We start from the raw sequence: 13,938 nt of genomic DNA, 5'->3' as shown, positions 1-13,938 counted from the left end.
GCAAATGGTTATAATAATTCAAAGAGGTTTGCGTATCGGCAATTTATGATTCGCTTCAAATATTCATACAAATTTATTCTTGCTTTTTTTCCCTTTTTCGCAAATTATTTTTCATGATTTTCAATTTATTTCCCTTCCATATTCAACAAGGAATTACATTTTTTGTTTTCATTTTAATTATTTATTTATGTTAATGCCTTAATGGTTCCACTCTATGCATCAAAGGGATGTCCAGAGATCAGATATTACGATATACTGTACGAGTAATCTATCAATTCCACTTGTAACTATTTCCAGCGCATAAATAACAAAACTCTCAACCCCCGAAAGGGCCCTTGATTCCACTTTAGTTTTCTACATTAATTATATTTTTTGTTTGACTTTCGGTTCGTATTTGGCATAGATAAACTCTGGATAATTATTTAATATTCAATTACTCAAATGGCAATTTGGTATTTAAATAATGTTGCAAAAAAGTGCTTAACAAATTGTTTGAGCATAATTCATAAAATGTTTTATCCTCATTTTTTTTCGTTCGAAACTGAAATATTTCCGCAATTAAATATGGTGCAGAAAGGGGTGGGAGGGCTGCCAGCAGAAAGCAAATGTGAACCGCCACAGAAAAATATGTGAAAATGTGGAAAAGCATAAAAGGGAAAATGCAAAATGTTGAGGGGGCTGGCCCCTTGCCTGCTGCCTGCTGCCTGCTACTGGGAACTGTCCCTTGTCTGAATCCCAGTCGCAGTCGCAGTCCCACCAGTCCCTTGTTCCTGTCCCCTGTGTGTGTCCCTTGTCTTTGGGCTGCTGCTGGGCCACCATACATGGCAAGTGTTGTAAGTATGTGCTTAAATACGCATTTATTCATACAAATATGGCCAGAAGGCGTCTGCGGCAACCGCAGAAAGCATCAGCAGCATCAACAGCAGCTGGAGGAACAGCAGTTGGAGGAGCAGCAGTTGGAGGAGCAGCAGCCGGCAAAACAATAAAAGCAAGTTGCTGGCACAGAAAGGGTTTCGACTTACTGTGGACCCATGAATATCTTGCTCGGAGATTGCAGATTTATCTGCTCAAATTAAATATTATTATTCATTCGAAACAGAACGTATTTTTCGATGGGATATTTCTGATATCTCAGCTATTTGTGTGGCTTCCATCATGACCATTGCTACCCTCTGGTCACTCTATATGGCAAAACGCAGAACGAACGAATTTCCATGTCGTCGTTGCCGTTGTCGTTGTCGTTGTCGTTGCCGTTGTCGTGGTTGTTGCTCGTTAGTTGCGCATCTGATTTGCCCACCGAGTGGGGGGGTGGCCGGGTCCAGGAAGCGAACCCCATGCCGGACCCGACCCCATCCTTGGCGCTGGATGCTGATTGCTGGATGCTGGATGCTGGATGCCACGAGTACGAGTGGATAGATGCTGGTGGTTGCCCCGCGGGCTCCTTGGCCAGGGCGAACATGGCGCAAATGTGACAAATATGGTCATGAAGTGTGCAAGTGACAAGTCTAACATACTTACAAATTTTCATGGGGACCCACGAAACCCGCTGCGGGAGTGGCTGGCAAGGGGGAAACCTCACTCGAGGAATTCTACTGCGTTTTCAAATATATGTTAATGATGCCCGCGGAGGGGACGGCACACACACACAATGATTTCCAGTTTGTTTGTCTGTTTTTTTTGTTTGCCTCTTCATTTTCCCTCTGCTTAGTTGGCCAAAACGTATTTCCTGTCTCTCTATCATGTATCCTCTGCCGCTTACACCGCAACACCTCTTCAACTGTTTTTATTTTAATGATTCCCCCGTTTTTTCGCTTGTGGAATTGAATAAAATTGAATAAAAAGTTGATTTGAATATGTGCAAACTAATGTCTGGCCGCTGACGATGACTCTCCCGAAATCTCCCGGACTCGGCAAATTAAATTTCAATTTCAATTTCAATGAACAAGGTTTTCTTTCCTTTTTGCTAATGTGATTTGAATGGGGGGAAAACACTTTTTTGTCTGTCTGGCAGCTTGGGTTTAATGAACATTTTATGGAGCGGAGCAGAATAAAGCTGAAGAGCGAATCATATCATAATATCATTGATCTGCGATCTTTCTTTTGCTGTTTCCCACATCGATTAATCGATCGCGGCAGGAAATGCGTGTCTTGGCCAACCAAAACGAGAACATCTCTCTCTCTCCCTCTCAATAAGGCAAGAAAACAAATCCTACAGTCCTCCAGTCATTTTCCCTTGACAGGAAATGACAAGAGAAGTTGCCAGAGCAAACAAGAACAATCAAACAACTTGCTGGAGAGGCTCTTCTCCCAATCTGTGCTTGTGGCATGCCACATGCTATGGCTCTGGCTCTGGCTATGGCGCACAGCAAGTTTTCAGCCGAAACTCATTAAAAATGTGCGAGGGAGATGAGGCGCATGTTGACCTAGGCACGCACTTTGTTTGTCGTCTGCCCAACGTAGGACCGTCACGAAAATTACATAATTACCCACAGTAAATTGTAATTACGGCATTTGGTAACATTTTCGCTTAGATAAACGCTTTTCCATGTACTTGTGCAGGCCTCCATTTTCCACTCTGCTGTGGTCTGTTTTTTTGTTCCATTTGGTGAACGACATTGACTTTGTGTTGTGTGTCCGCCTCGCATAAATTAGTCCAAACACAAATGGACGGACAGATAGACCTGAGGTGACAATGGAGAGCCCCGCTCCCAGGCACGGTTTCCAGTTCAACGAAAAGTAAGCGCATAAATTGATCAAATGAGAACACCCAACGCTCGAGACAGCTCCAGAGTAATTTATACCGATTGTTGGGTGGAGGAGAACGAGGGGGAGTACGAGTATGTGCCCTGTAAATTTATAATTTAATTTCTCTGGAAATGCATCCAAAATCAGAGAATGACAGACAGACAGACAGTCGCAAAAGCCTTAACCTGAATATTGGTATGTTTCAGCATAAATGTTTTAGCCAGGATTCCACACACGCACGAGAGAGAGAGAGAGAGAGAGAGAGAGAGCCCACAGCAGGAGCAGGAAAATAAATTTGACAAATTGACTCGGAATCGATAAATAATAATTGAAGGCCTCAGTGCCTGACTCTTGATAAAAGCAATTTCAATAAATAAATGAATTGGGTCAATGCAAAGCTCTCTCAGCCCAGAGATTGTATGCAAAAAACATACCAGAGTGACCAAAGCAAGCCAAAATATATGGCCTCATTAGGATGCGACCCACCCCTTCCACCTTCAGATTGCTCTCGTTTATTATGTCTCTATGGGGGAAACGACAAAAGACCGTAAACTAGTTGTGTGACTCTTTTGTAAGCTGCATATTTAAGTTGTTCCCAAAACACGAGATTTGCATACTTAAACAGCGGCGAACTATATAAATTTCCGTGGAAACACAATCACAATCACCAACAAAATAGTTTAAAAATGCACAATCAATGGGAAATAAATGCGCATAACGTTTAGCGTAATTACGAACCCACCAAAATGAATCTATATAAATAACAGCAATACATATGAATATATAGATGCATATGTAGAGGGGAGTGTTTCGCTTGATAAGCTTTAAAAGTGAATTTTTGTTGTTGCCATCAATTTATTGCAAAGGTTAATTGGCTGCTGATATGTGCTGAGATGAGAATAACAATGACATAATTTCAATCTTTATAAATATATATTTTTAATGCCGTAAAGATTTGGCAAAGCATTTCTAAGAAATCTTGACTTTATTCATCATTAATTTCGTATTAACTCAAGTGACAAATAAATTGCATAATTGCTGTCATTCTTCGAGGGAAAAAGGGTATAATTTGCTTTGGTTTCCACACATGATTTATGCTAATTATTTCCCTGTTGATGCCGCTGGCTTATCAGCGGATTTCCTTCATTTCCTCTGCACACTTTTTTCCCTCCAGCGATATAATCTTCCTGCGTCGCTAATGTGCCTGCCCCCCGCTCGGCCAGGGAGTGCATAACTTTTATTTGCAGGCCATTAAACATTTAGGGCCAGGCCTCTTAATGTCACTAAAAGCGTTGGGGAGACAGCGAGGGGGAACCTTTGCATAAATCGATCTGAGGTCTGAGCCTGTCTCCGGCTGCTTACTTATTTATCACAATGACCCAGCCCTATTCGCACTCCTTGGACCACACACAGAGAGGGCTACCACTATTAGTTCTTGACTGCTCTTTTTTCTCTTTGCAGGCCTCCTCCATTATGCCTCTGTTTGTCTTGATAATGTTGCCAGGAGGGGTGGCAGATGAAGAGTGGTCCTCGAGTTGGTCAAGACATTGTCAGCTGGGCTGCCTTTTTGTCATTTCAGTTTTGTTTACTAAGCGGAAACACACAGCAAAAAAAATACACAAGTATATATCTATATATATATATATTCGTACAATCTCCCTCGGCTGAGCTCTCCAGCTCCTAAGTAAATAATTTATTTATGTGCTTGTTTACTTGTTCCTGGCTTCGGCTTTGACTCTGGGGTTCCTTTGTCATGTTTGCCCAGGGCTTAGAAGGTGGCAGCGGGCTCTGTTCACTAATACGAAATGTGCTTTATAAATAAGAAATCAATTGATTTTATTTACAACTCTTAAGGCGCTTAACAAGCGTCGAAGCCATTTCCTACTCTGCTCCACTCCAAGTTTCGATTTCAGTTTCAGTTTTGACGTTGAAGTTCCAGAGCACACATCCACATCCACTCCAGAAGTTGTGCTCCTCTTTTCATAATGTTTACTTTCGGTTTTCGCTGAGGGCTGCACTTTACGAGCAAGTATTCCATTTGATAATCAAATTTCAGCTGCAAGAAATTTGCTGTGGGAATGTTTACGTCAAATTTGGTCAGTTCTGTGCAAATCTTTGCGTCTGCAGAGGCATGCAACTCTCCAGTTTTATTTTCCACTTTTGGTTAACTCGCAATGAAAGCTCTGGCCAACCAACAAACAAAAAAGGGCCAAACAGCAGCGGGTGCGAGCCCAACAGTTTCCATTAGCAAATGCAGCCACAAAAGCTCTGCTCTCTCTCTCTCTCTCTCTCTTTTGCTCTCTGGCTGTAAATGTATCTATCAGCTCCTCCAGCTCTCGCTCTACTAATTTCGAACCAATAATTTGCACTTAACTGCCAGGAGTTCCACTCCCTACCCTCTCGCTTCTGGTTTTGGTTACTTTCATCCGAAATTCCCTTTCATAAAGCCAAAGTTGTTTTTTTTTTTTTTTTGGGTTTTCCTCCTGATGGATGGAAAACTATCCACCCACTGGGGGGGGGGGGGCAAACAATTCCCCCCCGCGTTTGCTTGGATTTTCTTTTCGTGTGTTTTGTATTTGGAATCCCCTCCATTGAAGTTCCGGAAAAGCATACACACAGAAAGTATTTCCGTTCCTGTTTCGGTCTCGACACCACACATAAGTTATTATTTGCTCCGACAATAGCAGTCGAGGGGTCTCGGGGTTCCAGGATACTCCACTCTTCCAGCTACAGCCCCAGTTTGCCACTCAATTGACTATGGACTAGGGCTCCGTGCCACTCGCTGCACCCTCGGGGCTGTTATCGGCCAGCCTGCCAAGTATTTGTCGTGTTGGAAGTTGTCGTTGACTTGGCTCTGACTCTGGCTCTGACTCTATTCTAGCCATGACTCTATCCGGGTTCTCCTTACCCTGCTCTTATCCCTAGCTCCGTGTTTGTGTGCCAGAGGGCGGGTTCGTGTTCTTTTTGGTTTATAATTTGTGGAGCCAAACTTTAAACCAACTATTTCACAGCTGCACTACTCCCCGATCCCCTGTCTGGCATTTGCATTCGATTTTCCCTGCATTTTCTCTGTGTTTTCCTTTGTTTTTCCAGGGCACTCCTTCTCTCTCTCTCTCTCTCTCTCTCGTTCTTTTCGGGATAAATAATGGTTACTTTTTGATTTCGAACTATAATTCAATGGCAAAAGTCAGCAATCGAGTCGTGGAAGTATCTGCAGCTACATAGTTGTTGGATCTAAGGTACAACTGAGTGACCAAGGGGGCGTAGGGGCTCACTTTTCCCGGTATCCAGAGTCAATTTAGTGGCGCTTTGTTGACCATTTTTGGGTGGCCGTGGCCCCCAACCAACATGGACAGCAACGCCTCTTCGGCTGATGGCCAGAGCAACATTCAAGGCGCAGGAGGAGCACGAGGAGCAGACCCCAAGCACGCGTTGATGCCGTTTGTTGTTGCTGCTGCTGCTGCTGCTGCTTCTGGCCATAAAAAGTAAGACAAGTTCCAGAGCGACGCGTTGCCAAAGCTGTCCCAACCGCCTGGCCTGGCTCCAAGCTTCGGTTTGGTTTTTTCTTTCCTGCGCTTCTTGGTCTGCTGGTGTTCTGCTTCTCTGGCTCTGTCTCTGTCTCTGGCTCTGGCTTGTTGTCAAACGTAGCTGTTAGATACAATTACAGTTAGCCGCGCAGATATGTAGTCGAGTGTGTGTACTGTAACTATACAGCATCGAGACTTGATCGGCGGCACTTGTGTTTGATGTCTCCACCAGTGCCTCAGGTTCTCTCTCTCTTTGCCCCATCTCTCCGTCTCCATCTCCATCTCCAACTCCAACTCCGTTTTTGTCTTAGTCATGTGCCGGTGGTCTTCATGTCGCTATCTGATCACAGTCGAGACTTTCAGATTTTTATTGTTCCGCGTGTAAACTTAGATAGATGTATCTGTAAGCGTATCTGGTATCTGTCGGGGTATCTGCATCTGTGCCGCTGGAATTTGCTACATATCCAAATACCTGAGGGGCGTGTGAATCATCCGACACAGACTCCGAGCTCAGACTCCATGACTCTCTGCCCACTGCCCATTAAAGTGCGACAAGTGTTCGGGGCTTGGGGGCCTGTGCGAAATTGCATAATTGCCATGCTGCGGATAATTGCTGCTCCGATGATTCATCCAAAGATCCGCATGGCTTCACTGAGCTGAAACTGCCCGGCGGATTAATCGTTCCTCCACTCAAATTGGCTCTTGGGTAATTGCTATATGCGATTTCATTATTTACATCTGACTCCACATTCAGGGCGAAACAAGTTTGGCAAGTCTCTTAGAACGTGGCTATTAGGAGCGGAGCAGTGTGGAATAAATTCACTCAAAGCCGCTGAAAATGTACCATAAGCGAACGGACTATGCAGTTGGAATAGAAGGGATGAGCCACTCTTTTGCTTAAAGGTTAAAATAACACAACTACTTTGCTCTCTTCTATCTATCTCCATCAATTCCCAATCCTTAACCTCTGCTTCTACCAGTCCATTTCCTATACATTTTGATACTGTTTCCCTTTGAACATAAATCGTTTCAGCACACATAAATTAAACCTAAACAAACTTTCGCTCCTCTTCATACTTTTATGTACATTGGAGCACCCCCAGAGCACCGTCTCTTTGTATGTGTATAAAAGCAATTAAAGATTAAATTCTGATACTCCTTCCGCTTGGACTTGGTCCGTCTGTGCCTTGGCAATGGATGACCCACACGTGCTAAGCTTATTAGAAGCCTTGATTTCTCATAGAGCGAAAAGCAACCTCAGCAACCTCAGCAACCTCTTGCTCCTCCTGCAACTCCTTGTGTCCAAAATCAAGACGTAAATCCTGGGACTATAAACACAGACACGAATGGGAGGAAATGGCAATGGCAAACCCGCAATGGCTACAAACTAATAACCAATAAAAATTCTTAAGCCATCTTAAGCTCATAAATGTTATTTTCAAATACAGAAATAACTGTCGAGAGAGAGAGAGAGAGAGCGGGGGGGATGGGTTATATGAAGCCATGAAAATAATCCCAGAGTGTGTTTGTGTGTGTGTGTGTGTGGCAGAGAGAAGTGGCCTCCCCGCCCCGACCCAAAAGGAAACCATTCAAGTTGAAAAGCCCTTTTAATAAGCATTTTGGCCAGAGTTGAAGGAAAATGAAAATAAAAACTTGCATTCTGGCTGGCAACAAGTGGCAGAGTGGCAGCGAGAGGCACGGGCATGGGCCAGAGAAGCCACTTCAGCTGATGTTTGAGTGAATGAATTCGAAAGATGAGGAGCAGCCGAGAGACAGAGACGGAGGCTCAGGCTCAGGCCACAGTCAGGCAGGCCAATGATTGGCATTCGTCAGCAGAGAACAGCGAGCAGAGAGGAGACACAAGAGAGCGAAGAGAACTGGCTGTAAAATAGAGCAACAGTCGGCGGCAGCAACAGTTGTTGCATCTGAGCTGCTGCAGCTGCGGTCATGTTGCACGCTGAAGATGACAGGCTGGCTGCCACCAGGCAGCGAGGGTTGACCGTGGAGTAGGCTGTTGTTGTTGTGGTTTCTTCTGTGCGAAGTGCTCAAGCCACCCGTTTATCAATTTAAGACGAAGAGGCTCACGGCAGACAGGCCAGGCCTGCAATGCAGTTGAACTTTTAATTTGATGAATGATATACATTTGTCTCGAGTGCGAGTGCGAGTGCGACTTGAGTGTAAGGCAACCCTCTTGGGTACGCTCTCCGTCTGTCTCTCCCTCTCTCTGCCTTTCTGTCTCTCTTGCATTCTGCGGTCCCCTCTTTGCGCTCACTCGCTCCCAACACAGATTGCCGCCGTAATTGTTGCTGTGGATTGCGCCTGGAAATATTTGCACAGACAAGAGGGAAACCCAGTCGCATTCTCTCTCTGCTCTGTCTCTCTGATCTGGATCTCGTCTTGGGCTATATAATTTTGCTTAGCTGCAATTATGAGATGTTCAGGGGCTGATCTTCAACAACAACGACAACGAGCTGGAGGATGGAGGTGCACAGATGAAGAAGAAAAGGCAAACCTGAACTCCACCGGAAGCTTTTGCTTGTGTGCGTTTGTGGATCTTTTGTGAATCAAAAGCAGAGCATCACAAGAGGCACAAACTTGTTCTTACGGTTATCTGTTTGGTTTTCCTCGCGTGGAGTGGTGTGTGCTCCCCCCACCCTTGGATCTCTGCGTCTCCGTCTTCGTCTGGCAGATGCCAACATCCAACATCCAACATCCAACATCCTTAATTATGACAATCATCTCAGCTTGATGCTCATTTCTTGACTCGCTTTTTGTTTCGAGTTTCTTTCCCCCCGCTGATGATCTCTGATCCAGATCGGTGGCTGCTCACTTCTTCTTTTGTGTGTTGCTATGGGGTCACTTCTCGATACAATCAGCTTGGGAGACACCACGGAACACAGAGAGACAGGGATAGGCAGAGAGAAACAGAAAGAGATCGCTGAAGGAGATCTTTGGCACAGTTTTTCGAAATACACTTGGGAATGTCTTCGGATGGGGGTTGATTTAGTACGGGGACTCCGACAAATAAGAAGGGAAAGGAGTCCGCTTCTCATGCCACTAAGTGGGGTAACGCATCGTCCCATTCGGAGGTGCGGACCGTGAGAGTCTCGCTCTAAAGATCTTCGTTCTTGGCCGATCAAACCATAAATCATGCAAAGATTTCAAGCATAAAGATTCAAGTAAACTCAACCATGTAATGATTTTTGCTTTTGCTTTAAATATTTCCATTCCATCTTCAGAAATTTGCATAAAAGTCGATGGATCCCTGATATGGACAACTGTGTGAGTTTTTGGATCATGAAACTTGTGGGGTATATTCAGAGGAAATGGTATGGTAAGCGAATCAATATCCCAAACTTATTGATCCTTCAACTGTCTGTCCCTTCATGGGGTAATTCCACCCCTGGATTCAAGTTTGGCAGATCATTGCTATTCTTTTTTTGTGCCTTAGTTTCCCCCCGTCCTCTCACACTCTCCGCTAGATCTTTGTCGCTCGTTTAATTAACCGTTCATTGATATCTCCCAGCTCTTTGGCCCTCGGGTCGTGACACGCACAGAAGTTTCTAAGCGATCACTTTCGCTATCCACGGAGCGAGCGAGCCAACGAACCTCACAATTACAACACATGTGGCCCGCTCGCTGATTGATTATGCAGTGGCACAACTCGCAGTGGCAGTGGCAGTGGCAGCAATTAAATGCTCAGCTTTCACCCTGGAGCAAGTCAAGTAATTACTTTCACTGGTCCAGGGCCGTCATCAAATCCAACTTGCAAATAAGGCAAAGCCGCACAAAGCGTGCCCCGACACAGTCGGACTTTAGTTTATTATTATTATCATCATCATCATCGCAGTTGCTGTTGCTGTTGCTGTGCCTGTGCCTGTAGGGGGCCCAAAGGTTAATATGGCAATTAGCCAACTTTGCCGAAAGAAAGCCAAGACAGCAACAGAAAACCTCTCATAGATGCTCGTCATACTCGTAGACGCGATAACTTTCAAATGCTATTAGGGTCGATGGGCTGCCAACTGAATCTAAATCGACAGGTTCTAACAAATGATGATTCTGTGCTGTTGTTCTCGTTTGGGGTCTGTCTGCGCTTCTCTCGGCCATTCCTTTTGGGTATTCCATTGAAGTTCATCTTCAATCAAAGCTCAGACAGAGGCACAGACACTGCCTGAGGTGGGGAGCCACAAGATACTTTTGAAAGTACCAGAGGTATCTGCTGGATACGAATTTCAACAGGTTCACGCCTCTATCGAAATCTCAGACACACACATTAAATATATAATTTGGAGGAATTGAAGGATGGCCCAGGCAAAGGCCCAAAGAGCCCCATGCCCGTGGAGCTCCTGAGCTCCACTTGTAAGTGGTACATCAGAAATTTCCAAACAGTTTTTCAAGTGTTTATGACGGCTCCAAGAGGGTGGCGTGGGGAAATGATTACCGCCAGTAAACTATCTCTCGCAGCTGGATGGATGGATGGATGGATGGTTGGATTGCTGGGTCTTTGAGGGGCACTCGCTGCCGGTTTTTACGAGTCTATCTCTTTGTTTTTGTTTTACTCCTTTCCCCGCTCGCTTTTTATGAAGATGAACTTATTTTTGATGTGAGATTTAGACGTGCCTCGTACCCCCCTGCTCTGGCTATGGCTGTGGCGTTGTTTGCGTATGCCGATTGATTCGAAAGAGCTGAGCAGAACAATCCTACAAAATAATCCCCAATGTAAGCGGCTTTTGTCATCGACCTTCAGTCAGACACACACAAAACCCTTCAACAAGTGCCACTCGCTGTGATCAGCACCTGTGCTAAGGGCATTCCACATGACTGGTATCTGTGGCGGATCCAATTTACATAGAATTCTCATTGGTTAGCAGGGTATCTGCGCTCTGTATATCATTTTCCATATCTCTGGTGACAATCTCGGGGCATAAATCAGCAGGCTCGAGACCCCGAGCCACATCTTAGCGTAGATCTCTAGTCTATAAATTTAAATTAGTTGGATAAACTTTTGGCCCCACCGGGCCCAGAGCTGGAGCGTGGTTTGTGCAGGTGATTTAGCACATGGAATACGCCAAGAATCGGCTCGGGTTCTGCAGCTGTTTGCAGGTGTTTCCACTGCCAAAAACGAGTTTACATTCGACCTGACTTATTTGCCTGCTAATTTTGTGGTTATTTATGCGACGCTGAAGCCAAAACAATACAATAGACAGCTTATGGGTGGGGCCTGGCTCTAGCTCTTGGATTTGTTGATTTTTCTCTGTATTTCGTTTTATTTGCTGTGTATTTTGTCAGAGTCCATTGTTTGCCTGACAAAACGACAATTACATGTTGGGAATAGGAATATTTCGAAAAAGCACAAACAAATTGCGCTGTCAGCTTTTTGCGTGGAAGTAATCAGCATAGAAAATTATGAAATTACGAGTAGAGTATTTCCAGCTTCAAGTGGAGGAGGCTTGAAGGTCGTTCCGCTTCTATAATGATTTTTACTCAGTCAATTATGGGTTTAAATTATGATCGCAGATAAATATGCAAATAATTATAAACAATTTCCGAGTAGAGATTCAAGTTTCACCTAGAATTTTAGCGCAAATTTTGTGGTTGCCAGCGGTGGCAGGGAGGGAGTTTTACGGGGTGTAAAGGACAGACTCCGAGGCCTGTTTGTTATTTACCGACAACTTTACGGCCACATGTCGACAACAACAGCAAAATTGTCATCATAAACAATGTGTAAAGGGGGGCAGAGGCAGTAAAAAAAAAAGAAAAGAAACCAAATTTGTTGCTTAAATTTCTGCCTCTCGTAATTTGTTTTCTTCTTTTTTTTTGTGTGTCCCTCTGTTGACGCGCATGTGTGAAAAATAAGCAACTTTTGGAGCTGCTCGTAATGTGGGGGGTGTGGCGCAGTCAACGGATTTTTCTTCTTTTTTTGCTCGGTTTTTTTCCTCACTTTGTTGGGGGAAACGCGCCGCCATGGCGTCTATTTAATGAAGTGCCACAACCGAGTACCATTTTTTTCTGGGCACAGCCTCGGGGGCAGGCGTACGAACTCCGTCTGGCTGGCTTTCCATGTGTGAGCGGCGCATAGTGTGAATTTTCACATCAACTTTCGTGCAGTTTTGCGTCTGCATAAAGAGTTTTGCATCGCGTGGGGATGAGTGGAGGAGCCTCCAGTGGATGCCGGAGCTAACCATTTAGCCGAAGGTGTGACTGGGTTAACTCTGCATCGAATGGGGTTTTGGGCCAAGAAAATACAGATTAAGAGGAGTGGTTTACTGGGGCAGTGAGAGCTCTAAAGATCTTCTAATGACTGGATAAACTCCCTTCCCATTTGGGATACATTTTCCCACTTTTATAAGAGATGTTCCCTGCACTCAAATACATGTGTTCCAGATCAATCCGGCTTAACCTAAACTGCCGTTTAAAAGCTCTTTAATCCAACTTATTGACTCGAGGCCCATTCCAGAGGGAACCACTTACCCGAAGAACACATGCGTTTCCAATCACTCTCTGGCTCTCGTTCTCTCTCTGAATAATCTGTAATAAAGAGCAAACATATAAATTTAATAAGCTGTCACATAAATTTTCCACTCTCTCATGAGCACTTAAGTCTATATACCACGCGAGAAGACAGCCCGAAAAGCGCATTCAGCTTGAACGAACACTAAATTAGTGAGAGAGAGAGGAGAAAAGTCTAAAAATAATTCGACAAAATATAATGAAAGAAAATCCAACATAAAATCCATCACAAATTAAATCCACTTGAAAACTGTTGCCGAATGTTGTAGAATGAAAATGTTTTGGCATCTGTTTCGATTTAAAGGATTGCAAAGACAAAGTGGAAATTGAATACTTTTCCCCACTAGAACGCTGTGACTAAGTGAAAATTAATAGCTAGAGCTGGAGCTGGAGAGAAAGGGAAAACTGAAAACTGGGGGAAACTTTCACTTGAATCGGTAACAAGAAACTTGAAATGACTTTTTGAACTGTGAACCGAACATGGAGTTATGGCAGCGAGCAGCAGATTGAGTGTGGAGTGGAGTGTGTTGTGTGTTGTGTGTAGTGTGTGTGGATTGGATTGTGTGTTCGACTAGACGCATCATAAATATTTGAAAAGTGTCTCTGTAACTGACACGATGATGGTTCTCCACCAAAGGCAGAGGAGCATGGAGAGGCAGCCGCATAGCCAGCATAGCTGTGCCACATGGCGTGGCGGCAACAACATTTTGACACACTTAAGTGTTGGACAGCCCCCATCATCAGTGCTGATCATCATCACCATCACCATCACCATCATCATCATCATGTTGATCTTCAGTGGGAGCATGAGCAAGCCGGGAACAACCGGGAAGATGTGCGACAATAAATTTGAAAATTATGAACATAATTCTTCATTAAGAGCGCGCCTCCGTGTTGCCATTGATAAATTGGGAAAACTCAATGGAGCAGAGGCGGCCGAGCGAGCGGTCTCTTGTCTTCCCCAAAATGAAAGTGAAATGTGAACTTCCCACATTTGCTTTCGTTTTATGTGTCCAGTCAGAGTGTTGTGTTGGCTGCTTGCTTGGGACAGCAACTGGATACTGGAATCGGAACTGGAATGGGACTAACGCCCAGTGATAAATTGGCGATATTACGGCAGCAGATTATTCAAATTTTTCGTGCGCCTGTGGGCGTT

At 44.5% G+C, this 13,938-nt stretch overlaps 1 protein-coding gene across 1 annotated transcript in view; it reads right to left on the bottom strand.

Annotated features, from left to right (window-relative positions):
* The window catches only part of LOC117579072 (carboxypeptidase N subunit 2), a 47,474-nt gene that overhangs the window by 13,646 nt on the left and 19,890 nt on the right, over positions 1-13,938 (bottom strand). Inside the window, exon 3 of the mRNA XM_034264776.1 lies at positions 12,744-12,800. The gene's annotated coding sequence lies outside the window, so the exon portion shown is untranslated. The remainder of the gene's footprint in view (positions 1-12,743; positions 12,801-13,938) is intronic.

Source organism: Drosophila guanche, unplaced genomic scaffold (genome assembly GCF_900245975.1).
Source record: "Drosophila guanche unplaced genomic scaffold, DGUA_6, whole genome shotgun sequence".
In the NCBI taxonomy this organism is placed as follows: domain Eukaryota; kingdom Metazoa; phylum Arthropoda; class Insecta; order Diptera; family Drosophilidae; genus Drosophila; species Drosophila guanche.
Note: the sequence above shows the minus strand (reverse complement) of the source record. Positions and strands in the feature narration are given on the sequence as shown.